The sequence below is a fragment of the Taudactylus pleione genome, unplaced genomic scaffold, assembly GCF_031769625.1.
Source record: "Taudactylus pleione unplaced genomic scaffold, aTauple2 ptg001343l, whole genome shotgun sequence".
In the NCBI taxonomy this organism is placed as follows: domain Eukaryota; kingdom Metazoa; phylum Chordata; class Amphibia; order Anura; family Myobatrachidae; genus Taudactylus; species Taudactylus pleione.
The window spans coordinates 150,860-174,578 of record NW_028285743.1 but is presented as its reverse complement, the minus strand read 5'-3'; the positions used below and the strand labels follow the sequence as shown (position 1 = coordinate 174,578).

The following is a 23,719-nucleotide window of genomic DNA, read 5'->3' as shown; positions in this document are numbered from 1 at the left end:
CATGAGGGTTCTGGGATGCAGCGTATTGGGGGCAGGGGGAGGTGCCAGGCAGGGGACGCTGCACTGGGACCGAGGGAAGTGCCAGGCAGGGGATGCGGCTATGTGACGGGGGAGGTGCCGGGCAGGGGACGTGGCATTGGGACGGGTGAGTGCCGGGCAGGGGATACTGCAACGGGGCAGGGGGCACGTTGTCCATCACAGGGCAGGGGTGGTGTCAGACTGCAGGGCAAAGATCCCTCCCCCTGTATATAAGCACAGGGCACTGTACAGGCGGGAATAGTTGCCTGAACTGTTTATAGAGAGTAGACCTGCGTCCTCTCTCTCTGTGATGGTGCCGGAAAAAATAAATCTGTGGGGCTGCTGTATATAAACTACATTCTGTGTAGCCTGCAATAGGGGACAGTATCTGTGGAGCTGCTGTATATAAACTACATTCTGTGTAGCCTGCAATAGGGGACAGTATCTGTGGGGCTGCTGTATATAAAACTACATTCTGTGTAGCCTGCAATAGGGGACAGTATCTGTGGGGCTGCTGTATATAAATACATTCTGTGTAGCCTGCAATAGGGGACAGTATCTGTGGGGCTGCTGTATATAAAACTACATTCTGTGTAGCCTGCAATAGGGGACAGTATCTGTGGGGCTGCTGTATATAAAACTACATTCTGTGTAGCCTGCAATAGGGGACAGTATCTGTGGAACTGCTGTATATAAACTACATTCTGTGTAGCCTGCAATAGGGGAGAGTATCTGTGGGGCTGCTGTATATAAATACATTCTGTGTAGCCTGCAATAGGGGAGAGTATCTGTGGGGCTGCTGTATATAAACTACATTCTGTGTAGCCTGCAATAGGGGACAGTATCTGTGGGGCTGCTGTATATAAATACATTCTGTGTAGCCTGCAATATGGGACAGTATCTGTGGGGCTGCTGTATATAAATACATTCTGTGTAGCCTGCAATATGGGACAGTATCTGTGGGGCTGCTGTATATAAACTACATTCTGTGTAGCCTGCAATAGGGGACAGTATCTGTGGAACTGCTGTATATAAACTACATTCTGTGTAGCCTGCAATAGGGGACAGTATCTGTGGGGCTGCTGTATATAAATACATTCTGTGTAGCCTGCAATATGGGACAGTATCTGTGGGGCTGCTGTATATAAATACATTCTGTGTAGCCTGCAATATGGGACAGTATCTGTGGGGCTGCTGTATATAAATACATTCTGTGTAGCCTGCAATAGGGGACAGTATCTGTGGAGCTGTTTAAAAAAGCTCCAGACGACTGGGCCTCTAAGAAGAGGAGAATATATAAAGTGTTATTTCAAGTTTAAATTATTAGAAGGTCAGGGTTTCAAACATTTTATTATTGCGACAGCCCCACCCGGCTACTTTTTGATGCCACCCGGCTGGAAACATTTTCTGGGGAGAACACTGGGATTTGTATTCACATGAGGACACTTTAGCGACAATTTAATTTGCACCAGGATAAGGGCTCAATGGGGCAGATGTATGAAGCTCTGGAAAGTGATAAAGTGGAGAGTGATAAACTACCAGCCAATCAGCTCCTAACTGTCATGTTACAGGCTGTGTTTGAAAAATGACAGTTGGGAGCTGAGTGGCTGGTAGTTTATCACGCTCCACTTTATCACTTTCCAGAGCTTAGTACATCTGGCCCAATGTTTCCTCTGGTGCTTCCGGCTAGGCTCCAGGCGTGGCCTTATGCAAATGATATGCTGGTGACAGGCTCAGCAAGCACTCCGGTAGTATAACATAAGGGCCGTCCCTTGCTCTGTAGTAACTTTGGCCACAGTATAGACGTCTGTTTATTGGGTCTGTGTCAAATGCTTCAGAACTCATTGGACGGCACTTCACAGTGCAGATGGACAGTGACCCGAAGCATACTGCAAAAGCAACCAAAGAGTTTTTTAAGGCTAAAAAGTGGAATGTTATGCAATGGCCAAGTCAATCCCCTGACCTGAATCCGATTGAGCATGCATTTCACTTGATGAAGACAAAACTGAAGGGAAAATGCCCCAAGAACAAGCAGGAACTGAAGACATTTGCAGTAGAGGCCTGGCAGAGCATCACCAGGGATGAAACCCAGCGTCTGGTGATGTCTATGCGTTCCAGACTTCAGGCTGTAATTGCCTGCAAAGGATTTGCCACAAAGTATTAAAAAGTGAAAGTTAGATTTATGGTGCATACACACAGTCAGATTTTTCCTTCAGATATGAACGATAACGATTTAAAAATCGTTCAGTCGTTCATATCTGAAGGAAAATCTGACATATCTGACATGCCTGAACGATGGACGATCAACGATGCGCGTTCCCGATGGTCAGATAACGATTTCTGACATCTGATGTGTTTGCAGTCAGACTTGGACGATTCCATTCATTTTAATGCAGTCAAAAATCGTTCAATCGTTCAAATCGTTCAAAACTTTGGTAAAATCGTTCAAATCGTTCAAATCGTTTAATCGTTCAATCGTTCATCTGACAAATCTGACAAGTCTGACAAATCTGACCGTGTGTATGCTCCATTAGGATTGTTTAGTTTGTCCCATTACTTTTGGCCCCTTAAAAAGTGGGAGGCACATATAGAAACCGTTGTAATTCCTACACCGTTCACCTGATTTGGATGTAATTACCCTCAAATTAAATCTGAAAGTCTGCAGTTAAATCTCATCTTGTTTGTGTCATTTCAAAACCATTGTGGTGGTGAATAGAGGCCAAAATATGAAAATTCTGTCAATGTCCCAATATTTATGGACCTGACTGTATATCGACACTTGTTGGTCTGTATGCTCACCCTTCCGCTCTCCCTCCCCTAATCCTCCCCCCTTAGTGTTTGAACCTAACCTCCCCCTCCCTAACCCTCCACCTAGCGCCCAACCCTAACCCCGCTACTTACCTTCGGCCGAAGACATACCGTTTTATAGGTTCCATCACCATTTCATGTAGGGATGCCAGTTCCATTTTATTATGAGGGAAAAGGTTGAAGGTTTAAAAGGAGCCATAATTTTATGTCAACTCCAAGAGAAATGATAACAGCTGGAGATTCCTATTCCTGCCCTTATCACAACCTACAAAAAAAAACTAAAATAAAGGACGCCGCATAAAATACCAAAAAAATAAAAATATAAGAGAGTAAAATAAACGTCAATGGGGGGTAACGGACACGATTTGTGAGTGATGGAAATTACTCATATTCCCGGTGTCCAACTATTACGACGCACAGATGAAAGCGTTTGTCATTGCGGCTGCTGACCTTTAAATTCACTATTTGTAAGGCAAATACAGGCAATCAGAAAGAAACAAAGTTTCCACAGAGAACACAGCGACGTTACATATCACAGATCTGTTCCTGTGGGAAGGAGTCGCAATGTATCGGAATGCACCTCCAGTACGCTATGCCCGGAATATTTGAGGGGGGGATTACTGGGAAAAATCTAGATGTAAAACTAAACCTAAAAAGAGAGAGGGGTTTTCACACCACAGTCTCTAACCCACTAGATAAAGGCGCTACAAGGTCGCCTCGCCCACGCCCCGCCGTCCATTACTGGTGTAGCTCAGCAGTCTGCAATTTAAACAGAGGCGTGCGCACACGTAATTTCACACGATATAGGCTTAATAAATCTCCCGCTGCTAGAAAACATTCATTCTATGGGATTAAAGTGCAACATCTGGGAACATTAATAAGCGTTTTCTATTCCTACGTACACATTTTGAAGCTTCGAGCAAACGCTTACTTGCTGGAGAGCGATCTGTGACCTATACACAAATTTGCATCTGACATGCTTATCAATGAGCGGTCTATTTCACATTCATTATGGAAGGAGCGCGGTTATTAAACAACGCGAGGAATAACTTACATACAAGCCCTGTTGTTAGGGGTCGGAAGCAAGACCAGCACGTTCATCCAGCGCTGAAAACATTCGAAAATGACATTTAAAAAGAAGCAATTGTGATTAAAAAGCTGCAGTTTAAAGAAGTCACAGAGTTATTCCACCGTTGTCATGATCATTTGTTCCCCAGCTTTGTCGCGCTGGATGCAGCCTATAAACGGAATACGAGACATCATTAAGGGACTGTGCTTCAGAAATCGCGGGTTCCTTTTCCATTGATACAGGCCTTACCCCACAAAACGCCAGCCGCCACCGTGTGTAAGAGAGCGGCGCATTTTAAAGGGGCCAAAAAGAAGTCTCTATGCTTCATCCCTGTCAGGAAACACTATGTAAAGGGAGAATTTATTGTTCATATGGAATAGTATCGCCCATACTTAGTCTGTTGTCCTTTGGCCATTTTATTGCGGTCACGAGGGGCGATGATACAAGAGCTACAGCAATCACGCTCTAATTACTTGTATTTTATTTACCACAAAGCAGCATTTTTATGGCGAATACGTTACCACTTTATTTTTTTTTTTCACCCCCAACCACAAACTACGGAATTTCCAGTAATAATAAAACCTTTTAATACCACTTGGCAGCTGCGCAGCGGAGGATCGTCATACGCAAACAGTTTGGAGACAAAAGAAGAAAGATATTATTAATAAACATATGGTTGGTTATGATTGGGAGGAAGCTGGGATGAGAGCCACAAGTTTACATCCAACGCTATAAAGAATTAATGAAACCTGTATCCAGTGTGACTCTCAGGACTGCTCCGAGAATTGTTACTGTGACAATACAGAAATATACATTATGCTGTGACAGGGGATCAGCTCAACTTTACTTCATAGAAACCCTAAGAACATCCAAGTAGACCTGTCTTGTATATATTCCATATGCGCACACATTATACAAACACGCACAACGAGACACAACCAGACACGGGCATACAACCAGACACACAGAGAAGCGCGCGCCCACACACAGAGAAGCGCGCGCCCACACACAGAGAAGCGCGCGCCCACACAGACATGCACACGGAAAGACAGACAGAGAAGCAGGCACACAGACAGACAGACAGACGTGTACACACAGACAGACAGACGTGTACACACAGACACGCACACTGACAGAAACACACACATACATACTGACAGGCACACACACATACATACTGACAGGCACACACACATACATACTGACAGGCACACACACTGTGAGAAACACACACACATACATACATACATACTGACAGGCACACACACTGAGAGAAACACATACATACTGACAGGCACACACACCGACAGGCACACACACACACATACTGACAGGCACACACACATACATACACACATACATACTGACAGGCACACACACTGAGAGAAACACACACACACACATACTGACAGGCACACACACACATACATACATACATACATACATACATACATACTGACAGGCACACACACTGAGAGAAACACACACACACACATACTGACAGGCACACACACACACACACATACATACTGACAGGCACACACACACACACACATACATACTGACAGGCACACACACACACTGACAGGCACACACACTGAGAGAAACACACACACATACATACTGACAGGCACACACACACACACACACACACATACATACTGACAGGCACACACACACACACACATACATACTGACAGGCACACACACACACTGACAGGCACACACACACACTGACAGGCACACACACTGAGAGAAACACACACACATACTGACAGGCACACACACACATACATACTGACAGGCACACACACATACATACTGACAGGCACACACACATACATACTGACAGGCACACACACTGTGAGAAACACACACACATACATACATACATACTGACAGGCACACACACTGAGAGAAACACATACATACTGACAGGCACACACACCGACAGGCACACACACACACATACTGACAGGCACACACACATACATACACACATACTGACAGGCACACACACATACATACACACATACTGACAGGCACACACACTGAGAGAAACACACACACACACATACTGACAGGCACACACACACATACATACATACATACATACATACTGACAGGCACACACACTGAGAGAAACACACACACACACATACTGACAGGCACACACACACACATACATACTGACAGGCACACACACACACTGACAGGCACACACACTGAGAGAAACACACACACATACTGACAGGCACACACACACATACATACTGACAGGCACACACACTGACAGAAACACACACACATACATACTGACAGGCACACACACACATACATACTGACAGGCACACACACTGACAGAAACACACACATACATACTGACAGGCACACACACATACATACATACATACATACTGACAGGCACACACACATACATACATACATACATACTGACAGGCACACACACAGAGAAACACACACACAAACATACTGACAGGCACACACACATACATACATACTGACAGAGAAACACACACTGACAAACACACACACATACATACTGACAGGCACACACACAGAGAAACACACACTGACAGAAACACACACACATACATACTGACAGGCACACACACTGACAAGACGTAAGCGCACACACACACACTGACACACACGTGCACATAACAGTAGAAGAACTTAATGCCTTACAGGTTCTTATCTATCATAAACAATATATGGACTTAAATAACCTACATGGAACAATGTTTCAGTATCACACCAATACTTTCATCAGGGCTATAACTAAAATAAATCATCTTCAAATACATAAAACAAACGTTTAAAGCAGATTCCTACTTTCCTATACAGGACCAGGGGGACATTATATGCCAAGGACATCTCTCAGCTATTAGATCCATTCAATAATCTACAATTTCCAGACCGAAATTCCTCTACTTTCTACATTATATCTCATTAAATCCAGGCGGCCGCTGCCGGATGGAAAAAAAAGAGGAGGGGGGGGAATCCAGAACCAGATTTTAACCAAGGACCCAGGCATTAATAATTTACAGTAATTGGGCACATTATTCAACAGGGTGATTAATGTTTAAGCGCACATGGTAGGGACTAAAATATTACAGCTTTTTTTACAAATATGAAGTTTTAACATGAATAAATCATGGAGGGGTACGAACACCTTCACCAAGATCTGATCGCTACTGAACTAAGCGACTTCCCATCTCTGCGCCAGAATCACAGCGTGTGACATAATGCCGGGAAAGGCAGCATCTGAGTCAGGGACACGGCGAAGCCGTTTATGTATGAATATAACATCTGTGTATATTTAGCATTCTGGAAAGATAAGCAGTTAAGATAGGAAACCGGTGGCAATTCCACTACTGTGGAACTACAAATCCCAGCATGTCTGCCCAAGCCTATATCCAGGCAGACATTAATGAACTATGCCCACTATCAGGACCAAACTTACCAAATAATGCAGAGAGATTGCCATGAGAATATAATGGATGATGTTTTTTTTCCAACGAACACAGCCATTTTGAATCTCAGGGGCCGGCCTCAGCCCTCAAAATGGCTGCACAGTACCCTAAAACTCAGTAAAAAGTGAAAACAATATTTAACTAAAGAAAGTGATGTATCTGTAACTGCATATTAGCAGGTGTATTGCAGTTTCACAAACAAATCTTAGCGTAAGACAAGAGGAGCTGGGGCCGTCGGTGAAGGTTTGGAAGGTGGAGGGGGGGGCTCCTGTTGCCCATCACCGCTCTAATCTGTCATAAATCAACACATGAAGTCATTTTTATTAACTTACTGTTCCTCAACTACACCGTAGCTTGCGGCTGAGCCTATAAGACGGCCTTTATCACAACAAAGACACACAGCGCTTTAGTCACACGACTGGCACCATTCAGCCCTCTCTTATCTAACCAGTTGATCAATAACAAAACATGCCATGTAGCACAATCTCAAAATAAAAGGAAAGTCAACCACAAAGTGTCAAACAGTGAGCTGATGGCACGAGGGAGGCAGACCTCGATAGCAGTCAGGAACCCGCTTCCAAATAATCGGTTTCCAAAGTGAATGAAGGAAAAGACTAACAGAAAAGTTGAGCCATAAGCTCAGTTCCCAACCACAAACGCCAGCAAATATTCACAAACGCCAATTGCTGGGCGCCCTCTGTAACTATGGACTCTGCTTCCAGTTAATTTGCATGCCATTATGAAGTGTGTTAATTAGCAGGACTTATAAAGCACAGGGTTTACTGAACACGACATTTGCTAACCCCTGGCCGCAGTCGCTTACCAGGCGTAGTCGCTTATAACGGATTCGCTTTGGAGGTTAATGTGAGGGAGAGTATCAGGAAGCATTGGACACATTTGTACATACAACAAATGTGAAACTTATATAGCATGCTGTGGGGTGATACTCACCCAACGCGACGGTTATTGGGTGTCACGGACAGGAGATACAGAGCCATAAAAAGCCATGAACACCTGCCACCAGCGTACATTTGCTGGATGACCCAATGTTCATGAAATGCACCCTTACCAAAAGCAAACTACAGAAGAGGGTCAATTAAAAAGATAAACAGAAAAAATGTTAGTCGCACAATATGGAATCATGGACGTCATAAAAAGTTTTGATGTAAGGGAAGCCGGATTGCAGTGGGAACTCTTTTCCTTCCTTTTCCAAATATTAGCTTAACAGAGACCCTGGCGATCGTCATGGACCATTATATTCACCGTGGTATTAAAAACGATGGCTCTATGCTGGATACAGCGAACCACCAGCGAGGACGGAGGCGTGATACACACACCGTCAAGTCTGTTATCATGTTATGTCTAATAAAGCACAAACTCCCCCTCTGACAGGTCGGGAACAATCACTTAGTCCAAGTTTCAATCCCTGTAATGCCGGAACTAATTTACTGGTGCAAAGTACAAATAAAATACATAGACTGACTAATGTAGGTGGTTACAGGGAGCACTGAAGAAAAGAAAAACATTTACGTTGTAGCCTTTGTTGCAGTGAATTTAAAAGTTAGTTTTTTTGGGGGGGGGGTGGGGGGGGGGGTTTACATATTTTGAATTCTGACACCGCAGAGCATTTTGACTCCTGTTATCCAGAACATTCATCACCTCTGATTAGCAATAGAGACTCCAAGAAATAAACAGAGATAAGAAGGTTTACAGCTGTGTCTGAGAAAGGTCCGTGCTTTGTGACGGGCACACACATGTATGCCATCAGCAGACCTTGGCCTTCGGAGGTCAACGCTCTCTAGGTCTGTGACACATTTTTCACGCTGGGGCTGGAAGATCAAAAAAAAGTTTCAGACAGAAGGTTTTGGGCAGGTTTCAAACTAAAATGTATAATTAGTTCTCAGATAAGAGGAGTCAAAATATTGGACAGTTTCAGATGGGGCAGAAACGGCAGAAGCTGGTTATCCGGACGCAGGACGGGGGTAGGAGCAGATCGGACAGTAGGCAAAATCTAAGCGCTATAAAGTTATACCCTGCTGGGGGGAAAAAAAAAAATCAAAGTTTCTAAATTAAGGGTCCAATAAATAAAGCATAGCATTATCCATTAGGAAACATTATATAGAAGCTCAACTTTAATACCATAACAGAACTTCCCAGGGGAATAGTCATCTCCAATAGGAGTCATCTCGGGCTCCTTATTGTGCTGTTCAATATAAAGATGGGAAGTTCAACATGTAGAGGTGACAGTGATACGTCCACCTGCAAACTTTCTTCAAATATTTTTGAAAATGTTTTTGAACATTTCCCTCTGCATTACGGACTGTCAAAAGTATAGTTTTTTATGCAGATTTAGCAGACAGGATTTTTTTTTTTTTTGGGGGGGGGGGGGGGTATGTACTGGGCTATGGGTAGCAGGCGGTTGACCCTTGATGCAGCACAGCAGAAATCCCTAAAGACTTGAGAGAAGTTCACAGTGCCCAATATCCGTGCAAACGTCCAGCCTGTCACCACGCGGAGTGGTCGTGCTCAGACACAGATCTCCCCCCATATTCTACGCGCCATTCGCCACTCAGACCTGGCTAATGCCTTCTTTCTTCCATGTTACAATAATCCCAACGGAGGGCAATTGTGCCTAATATTCGAGACCTCTTATGAACATGTTTCTTATGAAAATGTGGCGGGGAGCTGCTAAGATAATAAGTGACCATGCTGTGAGCGGGTAATGCCAGCACAATAGCCCATTCGCCTGCACCGTAAATCTCTTCATTAGACAACTATATATTACAAGTGATCTACTTAAAGTGCTTTCTTTTTTTTTTTTTTGGGTGGGGGGGGGGGGGTACTTAAAGGGCCATTTGGTTTAACAATAACAAATCTGACTTTGCACAGTGGCGAGGATTAGCCAGAATAAATAATACATTTGGCACCACGTGGAGGACCCAGCTAAGCTTTTCCAAAACTGGTAGAGGCTGTATTAAACCCAAAAGAGAAGTTTGGGGTAAATCCCCACCCTCGGCCAGGTGAACCTGTAACCAAAGTGTTTCAGTACACAAGGTGACTGTGTGGTGCTGCCAATTAGGGAAGAGAAAATAGCTATAAAGGACTTTCCCATGCTCCTCTAAACAAACAGAAAAGTGTTACAGTTGCCAAAAATATTTCAGGAACCAAAAGAAAGAAAAAATAAATAAATAAAACCGTCACCGACCACCATAATAAGAGCTGCTTTGGGCAGCGTTTTAGTTATCCGAGTAAGTGCATTTTAATACAAGCTGCAAATATACTGAGCTCCCTACTAGTAAGACAAAATGAAAAAAAAATAAAAGGCAGACACTTAACATCAAGGATTTATACTTTCAGCAGATGAAAAACGTAAGCCTTACACAGAAGCTTTCACATCCTAAAATGCCCATTATGGTTATAGTTTATTTTCTGCAAAACGATAAATAAATTGTATTCGGCGGGAAGATTTGTTCAGAGCATAAAACAAAGCAAAGGAAACAACTTACAGCTTAACTATAATCTATAGATTAAAAAAGGAAAAAGTCAAAGCACAAAGAGATAAGATTGCAATTTTAAAGAGAGAAACACCTAACTACAGAAAAATACAAAGAGAAAAGGAAACAAAAACACACACACACAAGAAAAACAAGACAGAAAAAAATAAAATGACAAATAGTTGTATAATTTTACCTTTTATGTATCAGTTTATCAGGCTGGGGTTACAGTTACGGACATGACCGTACTTCCCAGGTCCTAAAGACGTGGTTACAGCATCTCCATGTAATTATTTATTTACAATGGCTTCTCGGCGTCAGAAGCGTCCTCCATAGCCGCAGTCCGAGCCGTCCCAGCACATTTTGGAGGGAGACTGGTCAGTGGCTATAATATAGCAAATAAGGGCCATGGAGGACTCGACGTAACGTCCCGAAGTTGCGCTGTAAACACTGCGATTAAGAATCCTCTATAGATATAAGCAGTGATGACACCAGGCAGAACAACGGCGGAGGTTATACTGTCAGAGGCTGCAGCCGGTGCTCGTCTTCAGGAGGATAAACAGAGAATTCCCTTCATTCCAGCCTGATTGCTTCATGTAAAGGCAAAGCCACATGAGCAAATGCTGCGTTCAGTATCTCAGGTATGGCAAAGAGAGAAAAAGCCTTGGACCCCTTTCCCCATCCCAGACCAGACCACTTTCTAACAACGGTCATGGAATATTCGGTGGTGGGGGGATTGAGAAACCCCCTCTCCTCCCTCCTCCTCCTCTTAGACTACTCCAAACAGCCTTGGCAGTAATCCCACCCACAGGTACAACACTTGGCATATCTCCTCATCAGCTGGTAACTGTATACCCCCCCCCCCCCAAAAAAAAAGAAAATACACCCAAACAAACAGCGATAGCACCGTGTCTGTTTGCTGCCAAGGATTAAAGACTTAATACTAATGGAGTTCCGTCCTCACACCCCAGAAAGATTACAGGGTTAGTCGAACACAACAAAGCACAAACTGGGACATATATAAATAAGGAGCTGATTACATCCTGCTCCTTTTTTCCCCAGTTACAAACATCCTTTTCGCTGCTTGGGTCGGTTCTTTATACAGTTGGAAGTTGTTTGAACACTAACTTGCCCCCCACCCCACACTCAATCCCCCCCCCATGTACATTGCCAAAGCTCGCTACGGACATGCCCAGAATATTAAAGAGTCTAAAAATAAAACGCTTGACTTCTGGAAACTCCAGAGCCCCTTTGTGTCCTCCGGCGAGGAATGCTTTAAGTGTTACAATAATGACAATTCCTTTATCAGCAGGAAGATAAAAGGCTGGGACGCAATCACAGAGCTTTCTAAAAAAAAAAATAATCCACACATCTGACCAAGAAAAGCAGGAGCACAATAAGATGCCAGCAGTGACTGCAATCTGCAGAGGGGATTTTACAGAATGCTATAGTGGTGCTTTCTACAGCCCTTCCTGTCTTGTACAGAGCATAAATCTGTTCTGGCAGGATGACCTTTAGACAAAAATTACACCACTAGGGAGAACACTCTTAAGAAATGCTGCCTAAAATCAACAGTGAACCCCTAGACCCCCCCCCCACGCTCCCCGCCCCCCCCACCAGACTACACTTTTCATGAGCTGTACCTGTTGGAGGACTGGAACTGGAAGACATGAGGACCCCCAGATAAGGCAGCTGGAAAGGGTTATTGTACAGGAGACGGTAAGTATTGCTACAACAGGGAGAGAAGGGATACGAATCAGTGACATAATCCCCCCCCCCCCGACACACACACTTCTAACACTCCCAGATAGTCAAAGTCATCTCATTACCAATATACTCATATACAGGCATGTCACATATACATTATACACAGGCACACATCAAACATTAATTACAAATATGTACACACACTGATCATATATATATATATATATATATACACACACACACACACACACACATACAAACACATGTTACATACATACAGATACTTTGAGCACACCTGCCAATCAGTTTACGGATAAGTCACAGACATGTGCACATTATGATGGATTACATACACACGGCAGCGTCAGGCGTTCTGTATGCAAAGGGATTTATGCAGAAAACAGAATGAACACCTTGGGGCGGATGACACGTATGGAGCGAAAGCTTATATACACCATGCAAATAAGGATGATACTCATTTATTTTATATACTGTTTAAAATGCATTGGTGTATTCTCTAATCCAACATGGAAATAACAAACCTACGTCTGCCACAGGGTCAGTGAGGAAAACACACTGGGAGACCCCACTCAGCTAAAGCAAAGTAAGGGGACTAAAGTCAGTCCAGCACACAGCTACCAGGTATCACTAGGGGCAGTAATGGGGATAGGGTAGAATCGCTATGGGCAGTAATGTGGGTATAGGGTAGAATCACTATGGGCAGTAATGTGGGTATAGGGTAAAATCACTATGGGCAGTAATGGGGGATAGGGTAGAATCACTATGGGCAGTAATGAGGGGGATAGGGTAGAATCACTATGGGCAGTAATGAGGGGGATAGGGTAGAATCACTATGGGCAGTAATGAGGGGGATAGGGTAGAATCACTATGGGCAGTAATGAGGGGGATAGGGTAGAATCACTATGGGCAGTAATGAGGGGGATAGGGTAGAATCACTATGGGCAGTAATGGAGGGATAGGGTAGAATCACCATGGGCAGTAATAGGGGGATAGGGTAGAATCACCATGGGCAGTAATAGGGGGATAGGGTAGAATCACCATGGGCAGTAATAGGGGGATAGGGTAGAATCACCATGGGCAGTAATAGGGGGATAGGGTAGAATCACCATGGGCAGTAATGAGGGGATAGGGTAGAATCGCTATGGGCAGTAATGGGGGGATAGGGTAGAATCGCTATGGGTAGTAATGGGGGATAGAGTAGAATCACTATGGGCAGTAATGAGGGGGATAGGGTAGAATCACTATTGGCAGTAATGAGGGGGATAGGGTAGAATCACCATGGGCAGTAATAGGGGGATAGGGTAGAATCACCATGGGCAGTAATAGGGGGATAGGGTAGAATCACCATGGGCAGTAATAGGGGGATAGGGTAGAATCACCATGGGCAGTAATAGGGGGATAGGGTAGAATCACCTTGGGCAGTAATGAGGGGATAGGGTAGAATCACTATGGGCAGTAATGGGGGGATAGGGTAGAATCACTATGGGCAGTAATGGGGGGATAGGGTAGAATCACTATGGGCAGTAATAGGGGGATAAGGTAGAATCACCATGGGCAGTAATAGGGGGATAGGGTAGAATCACCATGGGCAGTAATGAGGGGATAGGGTAGAATCACTATGGGCAGTAATGGGGGGATAGGGTAGAATCACCATGGGCAGTAATGGGGGGATAGGGTAGAATCACCATGGGCAGTAATGGGGGGATAGGGTAGAATCACCATGGGCAGTAATAGAGGGATAGGGTAGAATCACCATGGGCAGTAATAGGGTGATAGGGTAGAATCACTATGGGCAGTAATGGGGGGATAGGGTAGAATCACTATGGGCAGTAATGGGGGGATAGGGTAGAATCACTATGGGCAGTAATGGGGGGATAGGGTAGAATCACTATGGGCAGTAATGGGGGATAGGGTAGAATCACTATGGGCAGTAATGGGGGGATAGGGTAGAATCACTATGGGCAGTAATGGGGGGATAGGGTAGAATCGCTATGGGCAGTAATGGGGGATAGGGTAGAATCGCTATGGGCAGTAATGGGGGCATAGGGTAGAATCACTATGGGCAGTAATGGGGGATAGGGTAGAATCACTATGGGCAGTAATGGGGGGATAGGGTAGAATCACTATGGGCAGTAATGGGGGGATAGGGTAGAATCACTATGGGCAGTAATGGGGGATAGGGTAGAATCGCTATGGGCAGTAATGGGGGGATAGGGTAGAATCACTATGGGCAGTAATGGGGATATAGGGTAGAATCACTATGGGCAGTAATGGGGGATAGGGTAGAATCACTATGGGCAGTAATGGGGGATAGCGTAGAATCACTATGGGGAGTAATGGGGGGATAGGGTAGAATCACTATGGGCAGTAATGAGGGATAGGGTAGAATCACTATGGGCAGTAATGGGGGATAGGGTAGAATCACTATGGGCAGTAATGGGAGTATAGGATAGAATCACTATGGGCAGTAATGAGGGGGATAGGGTAGAATCACTATGGGCAGTAATGGGGGATAGGGGCAGTAATGGGGGGATAGGGTAGAATGGCTATGGGCAGTAATGGGGGATAGGGTAGAATCACTATGGGCAGTAATGGCGGGATAGGGTATTTTGCCATCTGCAGCTACAGTAATAATCAGTCGGGGTGATGGCTTATAGGAAAATGCTTCCACAAAACACAAAGTGCCGCAGACATAAGACAAGTCCTCAGACCAGCTTCTCTCACCATTGGGCATCAATTGTCTCCTGTGAGCAATTTAATTTAAACAATGTGTATCACGCATGAATATATACGGCTAAAAGTTCTTGTAAGCGCCAGGAAAACATATCACAACAACAGCCGCCGCCGCTAAAACGTCTTAGTGCTGAAACGTAAAACTGAAAGGGACCAGCGATGCTCCATGTGGAAATTCGAAGCCCCTGGACACAACACAAAGGAAGCCAAAGATTTGGTTCCGAAAGACGAAACAAAAACTGTCCCGGTCTCAAAATCATCCCTGGTCAACGGAACACAGGGACTAGGAATAACTTATAGAAATGTTTCATCAGAGTCTACAGAGATACAAAGATATATACACAGACAATACGTAAAATAGTCCGTTGTGCAAATGTAACAATTCCTGTCTCTGGTAATTTTGTTCCGCCCTGAATTACTTGCCATGGATCACAAAGGACGGGAAAGTGGCCGTGCAATGGCTGCCTACAAAAGGGAAGAGGTGGAGTCACATCAGACGCCAGCGTTACGAATCCTGTAGACCATAGCTTTGGAATTACGCATGATGAGCGGAGGACGATGAGAACTGAAAAGATAAAGCAAACCATAGTTGACGGTAAAGTGCAATAATAAAGCAAAAAAAAAAAGCGTTACTTAGTGCGTCTACCCGGCTACAGCCGTTTAATATGATGAATTATTTCCATTTTCACACTGCCCGCAAGTATTCGGCACATGCGGCTATAACGTTCTTTTTGATCGACAAACTGAGGCAGCAATGGACGTGTAGATCACAAAGTGCAACGTCTCCAAATACATAAAGTTCCAAAAATACTCTTCAATTTTAAGCGCAAGTCTGAAGGGGAAACAAGGACCCATCAGTAACATACAGCGACTGGAGATCCATTTCACAGTTCTATATAAAGGCTCAGGACGTATTCTCCCACATACGGCAATGGACCGACCAACAAGGGCCCATTTTTCTCACGACACAAGCACGAGGCGGCTTATGATTAATGTGCTTGCCTGGAGAGACAGACATCACATCCGGGAACGTAGACTTTTAAAAAAAAATAAAAAAATAAAAAAAAACCTGCCCTGTGGCTAAAGTAAGATTGGAGACGTCTCGCTTTAAAGTGACTTCTGTCCTTTGTACTTGACCAGTTTCCCCGGAAATTCTAGCAAATTGGTTTCCTGACCTGGGAGTGACTGAACGGATTGGAGAATGTCACAGTGCCTGCCCTCGGTGCTCCATTAGTTACGGAGGCACATCGGGGGCAAGACGCAACGCCTTTGAAAGGGCCATAAAACGTAGCAGGTGCTTAAACACTTCACATGGTCTTGGGTGATCCGTAACGTAAAAAGCAGGTGCCTCCGAAGATGACAGAAACATCCCCACAATATGAAAACTCTAGCAGTCACCGTGACAAACACAAACTACATTAATAGAAAAATATAAAAGAAACACAAACTCCTCACTGGAAACTGGCTCCGTAATATAAAGTGGGACGGACGATTCATCACAACACAGGACAAAAATCCCCCGTTACACAATCTGCATCTGTTTTTTTTTTTTTTACCAAAATCTACTTATTCTATTAACGTCCGGCACCATATCCAATACTGGTAACGCAAAGAGAGGTTCTGCGACCCAGACAGCCATGATCCCATGCTCCATGATGATTGTGGGGACATGGAGAGGAACAGGGAGGGAAGTAACGGGGTGATCCTCACAAGCTCGGTAACGGGGTCTCTTTACTTCTGCGTAAATAGGGGCTCATTTTTCCCTCAGCCGCCCCAGTGACTAAACAAACCCTCAAAATGAGAGAGCCCCTAAAAATGTGTGCCGTATCATTAAACGCCATTTTGTTTTAATTAAAGCAAATATATGTCACCAGATTCTGTCGGCCATAAAACGACCCGGTCATGGTGGCGATGCCAGGAGTTAGGGAACTACGCCATACAGGAGGGAAACAAATATCTGATATTTATGCATAGCAGTGTACCCTGGTATCACGGCAACATGAAACTACACGAGATATAGATTTGTGTGTGTGTATGTATATATATATATATATATATATATATATATATTATATATATATATATGAAACAAACAGATTCCTTTAAGTGAGGGGAAGGAAAATAAAAAGCCAGGAGAGCTGCAGTTTTCTCAGGGAATGAATCAGGTCATTACACAATGGCACATTGTTGAGGAGAAGCCTGGCTACTCCAGTTACATCAATGTTTGCCAGGCTCCCCAATGGCGATTGCTGGGTTACAAGGAGTGTGCTCATTGTTTATGGGATGTCATTATATCGCTTTTCCTGTAATTATCGAGGCAGCCCTGCATTAAACAAAAACAAACCCCGACTTCTCATTTATCTCTATTTTAATGCCGACATCAAACATCAACTCTGAAAAGACGAGACTGAACAAAACACGATGTATGAAACTCAAGCGGGCAGGCGACAGGCTATATAAAAAGAGTAGCATTCTAGTAATAATTCCTGTAGTGACATAAAAAAATAAATATATATATATTAAATGCTTAAAAATCTGAAAATGAACCGTAATGAGCTTGTAATATTGTACTAAATACGTTAATGCAAGCAGCATGCCAGACAAATATATATTATACATATCTAATAAAATGTTAAAAGCGTCTTGTAAAAACCAGAATAATGTCACTCCCTCCACACGTACCGAGCAGGAACCTAGCTAACTAAAAAAAGAAAAAAAAAAGAAAAAATTAAAAGTATGAGAAGTCAACACGACGAGCAGCGTCTCAGAAGCCACCAGAACAAACACAAATCAAATCGGGTAATAAAAACACTAAGGTCATAAATTTGAAGCATGAAAGGTTCTGGGAGCTGGCACCTTGGAAACAGAGGATCAGGCTTGAAATGCAAAGTACATGTTTATCGAGTGTGGCAATGACTTTAACGCCAGCCAAGTGGCGCTCCCAGGCCCGGCACACCGAGGGTTACCAGGAGGCAGGTCAGGGGTATTAGGTCCTGTACTGCTGACTGCCAGATAGGATCTTTACCGACTGCTATGGAAACTTTGCATACTGGACAAAACAAAGGTGAAAAGCTTCGCCACTTGCTCATTTAAAATGAGGGAGACACCCAGAGATTGGCGGCTAATGTATCAGAGGATTGTGCAAATGACTGCAATAAAAGTCTGACTGTGAATAGACTTGCAGGGCTGGATTGGGATCTCAGGACTTGTCCATGCACTGTTTGGGAGGCTGGATGTCTTTCTTTGAAGTTAAATCATTAATATAACCCAGCGAGCCAAACCCTTTAAAAGGGATTTTTTGTTTTATTGAGAGTTCAAGTTAAAACCTGAAAATAATTGGTTTATTTCGGCTCACCTGCTCTAATGATCTTCATTTTAGCAAGGATTCGAGACAGTTCTTTCCCATCGCTGCGAGCCTCCCCCCAACCCCCACAATAAAAGGGATAAGGCTGCTGGAGTACCCTATCAACTTTACCCAAGTCTTCCCCCATGCAAAGGGGCTCCACGTACCTTGCACCCCTAGGAGACTAGTGAGCGGACACACTCGCCCAGCGTTATCACCTTTAAGGAACAGGCTAAGATCTGTTTTTATAGTATTCCACAATCAGCGCAGCTAGTTAACAGCAAATGTAACCGTGGTAATGGGAACGACATCAATCTGCGCTCTTTTCACCCCACTAAACACGAGAGGCTGAAGGATTTAAAACAAACATCTAAAAATTATGAGAACGACTAACCAAAAAAAAAAAAAAAAAAAAAAAAAAAAAATCGAATAAAAAAAAAAAAAACAATTATAGTAATAAAAAAGTAAAGCTACACGAGGGTAAAGAAAAAAAAAAAAATCTGGGCACATTCTCGACTTACTGATCAAGTTTAAACTGCTGCAATTAATCGTCACCCTACGCCCTGCTTTTAATAAATACATTTGAGGAATTCTTGTAAACTGCAAAGCCAGATGGTTTACAATACAAAACTATCAATTTCATGTTTAGGAAAAAAAAAAAAAAAATCTCCTCTCCCTCCGTAAATTCATTTCAACTTATAAAACGAAAAAACTATGGACGAAGTTTAATACCTTTCAAATTCTCAACTTACAGTAATAAAACAGATAGCAGGTTAGACAGACTATAGATCGGTGAGCAGGAAATATCACTTTTGGCACGGAGAGTAGAACACAATGGCATTTGCTCTGAAGCTCCTGCTAAAAACTAGAGCACCCACCAACCAAAAGCAAAGGCCCAGCCGTACTAAGGTCTGAGATATTATGTGTGTCTCCAACCTGCACTCATTTGCCCCATTGATTTTTAATATAGGGTAATGAAATACAAATGCTGGAACCTGTGTTTAAAATGTACCACTACAAATTCTATTTGTTATGATCTAAAAAAAAATAAAATAAAATAAAATAAAATGAAATTAATGCACAGCTAGTAACGTCAGCAGGACGGGAATTATAACTCATTACCATCGACTGAAATATTTTAATTTGGGCTTCTCCAAAAGAAGTTGATCAGCGCACAAAAGGGGCAGCACAATAGCAAATTCCAGTATATGGATGCTAAATAAAATATAGGGTGTTAAACGCATTGATGGACACTTACAGCATTCTATAAAGCTGTCACAATGTGCGCCAGAAGACGGTGCTTGAATTCCAGTATTGGTGTCACTATACATACGGCAGTAATCATTTCTGCGAGAGGTCTGAGCCGAGGTGGGGGCTTCCCTGCTCCCAATTTATGGCACTTTTTTTTTTTTTTAATTCCGTTTAAGGAATGAGCCGTGTATTGTATGTCACAGGGACTGTAGGTGCGCTACCTATATAGGGAAGGCCAAACTCCAACTAGCATTTACATGAAAGGCCCTTTCCCCCAGCACGGACACAGTGCATGCAATCCGTTCTGAAAGGTCACTTTTCATGAGCTCCCCGCACAGCACAAAGCAGATTATCTCCTTTCAAGAGCTCTGTCCAAAAATGTTTCTTGGTCAATATGATGACAAAAACAGCAGACGCTCCAATTCAGCTCCCCGCTCTGCCATCATGCAATCCCCCCCCCCCCCCCCCGTGCCATGGGCCTCATTCTGTAAAGGAGGTGGAAGGCAGGCTGAAGTTTTTTCTAAATGACCCAGAGCTGGGGCGAGCTTTGATATGGTAATAGACCCCCATTGGAACTGTAAGAATTCACACTTGCCTTAATTCCAACAATTTGTGCGGAGTGATGTGAAATGGCACCTCTCCCTCTCTCTCTACCTCTCTATCTCTCTGTGGCAGGCAACAAAGAGGAGGGGGATTGGGAAAAGCTGAAGCAAAACCCCTAAACAACAGGGCATTTGTTCTACGGGATCTTTCCTTTTGTGCACACGGATATTTATGTGCAAATAAAAATAAAAAAAAAGACACACACCTGAACCCAAGCCGGGCTGCTGGGATGTGGCACAGTGCAATATATTCACAGCTACCAAAAGAGACATAAATAACCGCCAGCTTGGAAATGTGCCGCAGATTACACCTCCAGAGCCCTCTCCATCCCTTGCTGCAGCTGTCCGAAGCATTCCATATGCTGATACTCTCCTTTCACGAGCCAGAGGGGTCAGGTAACATTATTTAATTGTATGACTGCATGAAACCTCTAGGACTGTGCAGAGATCCCGACGTAAGCTGTGACAAGGGGGGAGCGGCACTCAGTGCCACCGTATGCAGCCGATGCAGAGACCCCCCCCCCCCCCCCCAATGTGAGGATTGTGGGTGCAGTTGCAAAGCTGCAATTTACTGGCAGCATCTAGGCTGCTGCACTGAGATGTATTTCCTCCTCCCCAGGCCAGGCACAGGATGCCCCTTCACATAGGATAAGCCAAACGGGCTTCGCCTGGGGCACCAGACCGAAGGAGACGACTCCTTTAGCTGGGGCAGTAAGCAAAGCCCCCCGTCAAAGTTTGGGATCTCAGCCTACGAGCCCCAGATTGTGTCTGGCAGTCACAGAACAAAGGATCCTGCATCTAATTGTTGCCATTCCTACCATCGCCGGAGCCAGTTCACATCTGGCTGTGTTTTCATGTAACCTCGCTCCTTGTCCCAAGATACAGCAGCAGCTAAGCCGCCCCCCCAGTCTCTAGCGACCCCTCACTTCTCCCCCACCTCCCCAATATCAGCGCGAGAGGTAATCCCATGTATGAAGTAAGTAGCACAAACAAAAATACATTTAAAAAAACAAAAACAAAGGGACACAAAGGGTGAGTGTATGCACCTTGGCTACCCATCACTAGCTGGTGCCCCACCGCCCAGCTCTGCCGTGCCCTTGTATAGCACACATGGAAGTCTAATGCCCACCTTTAGGGGCACTGCTGTCTGGGTGCAGGTCACTGCTGGGGATCCTATCAGGTTACATCCATAGGACTGGTGCTAGGTGACCCTGCTGGGCGAGTAGGACACTGCAGTGCACAGCAGCAGTCAGTGTTCAGCTGTGTATCCCGTATGTGAGCACTGTGTAAGGATCAGTCCTAACCTCCAGGGATCCTGCTGCTGGGGGAGGGGGCTGCAATGCCAGGTTTAAGCACATTACACCAGTTGAACCTCAAGAAAGAGCTGCAAGTAGATGGAAGTTTGCAGAGCCCTGTCAGTCCCGTGAACGCACGCAGAGCCCTGTCAGTCCCGTGAACGCACGCAGAGCCCTGTCAGTCCCGTGAACGCACGCAGAGCCCTGTCAGTCCCGTGAACGCACGCAGAGCCCTGTCAGTCCCGTGAACGCACGCAGAGCCCTGTCAGTCCCGTGAACGCACAGCCCTAAAGCTGAGCATGGATGCAGAGCCCTAAAGCTGAGCATGGATGCAGAGCCCTAAAGCTGAGCATGGATGCAGAGCCCTAAAGCTGAGCATGGATGCAGAGCCCTAAAGCTGAGCATGGATGCAGAGCCCTAAAGCTGAGCATGGATGCAGAGCCCTAAAGCTGAGCATGGATGCAGAGCCCTAAAGCTGAGCATGGATGCAGAGCCCTAAAGCTGAGCATGGATGCAGAGCCCTAAAGCTGAGCATGGATGCAGAGCCCTAAAGCTGAGCATGGATGCAGAGCCCTAAAGCTGAGCATGGATGCAGAGCCCTAAAGCTGAGCATGGATGCAGAGCCCTAAAGCTGAGCATGGATGCAGAGCCCTAAAGCTGAGCATGGATGCAGAGCCCTAAAGCTGAGCATGGATGCAGAGCCCTAAAGCTGAGCATGGATGCAGAGCCCTAAAGCTGAGCCTGGATGCAGAGCCCTAAAGCTGAGCCTGGATGCAGAGCCCTAAAGCTGAGCCTGGATGCAGAGCCCTAAAGCTGAGCCTGGATGCAGAGCCCTAAAGCTGTGCCTGGATGCAGAGCCCTAAAGCTGTGCCTGGATGCAGAGCCCTAAAGCTGTGCCTGGATGCAGAGCCCTAAAGCTGTGCCTGGATGCAGAGCCCTAAAGCTGTGCCTGGATGCAGAGCCCTAAAGCTGTGCCTGGATGCAGAGCCCTAAAGCTGTGCCTGGATGCAGAGCCCTAAAGCTGTGCCTGGATGCAGAGCCCTAATGCTGTGCATGGATGCAGAGCCCTAATGCTGTGCATGGATGCAGAGCCCTAATGCTGTGCATGGATGCAGAGCCCTAATGCTGAGCATGGATGCAGAGCCCGGAGAGTGAGCAGTACCGGTGCCCTGGGTATAGTACATAGGTCTCTCTCCTTACCTGCTGATGGGTTCCCAGCCTGTGAGTCTCCGCGGATACAATAGTCCCAGTAAGGAAGAAAGAATCGGAGCTGGGGTACGGGGATGGGGGGGTCCGGTGAGGGGGCACAGCCGGGGGATCCTGTGAGGGGGCACAGCCGGGGGATCCGGGGCACAGCGCCGTCTCTCTCCTCAGCTCCCCATGTCCCAGCGCTCCCCGTCAGCACAGCCACATAGCCCGGCGGCGGCGGCGGCACAATCCCGCTCCTGTAAGTCCGGCCCCGGGGAAGGCTCCTCGATCCTCCGCTATCAGAAGCGCGGTGTCCTGGCTGCCGCTCCCGGGGACATGGTGCCTCTCTCCGGCTCTCACTGTCACATCTCCCCGCACACTGCGGCGGCGGCGGCGGCACTGAGCGAGGCACGGAGCGTGGGGGGGAGGGGGCGGCGCCGGCTGTGCGAGGGGCGGCACCCCTGACACTGTCCCCGCCTACTCCCCGCCCTGCCCCGCCTACTCCTCGCCCCCTCCCGCCGGCGCAGCCCAGAACCCGGCACAGACTCAGTGTCATCCCGGGAACCGGAGCCACAGACCGGGGACCGCGATCCCTCCCAGCACAGCGCCGGCACCGTCCCCTGTATACCGAGTGTATCTCCCCTATATCAACTATATACCGAGTGTATAACCTATATACTGCGTGTATCACCC

At 45.4% G+C, this 23,719-nt stretch overlaps 1 protein-coding gene across 24 annotated transcripts in view; it reads right to left on the bottom strand.

Annotated features, from left to right (window-relative positions):
- The window catches only part of ADGRL2 (adhesion G protein-coupled receptor L2), a 179,679-nt gene extending 156,234 nt beyond the window's left edge, over positions 1 to 23,445 (bottom strand). For 7 of the 24 annotated variants that reach the window (XM_088463313.1, XM_088463317.1, XM_088463324.1 and 4 more), the window contains exon 1: positions 23,039 to 23,442. The gene's annotated coding sequence lies outside the window, so the exon portion shown is untranslated. Of the gene's footprint in view, positions 1 to 11,082; positions 11,458 to 20,536; positions 20,594 to 20,749; positions 20,797 to 23,038 lie in introns of those variants that run through there. The other 17 variants (XM_088463328.1, XM_088463331.1, XM_088463332.1 and 14 more) reach the window with 6 other exon arrangements.
- Positions 23,446 to 23,719: the final 274 nt, after the last annotated feature.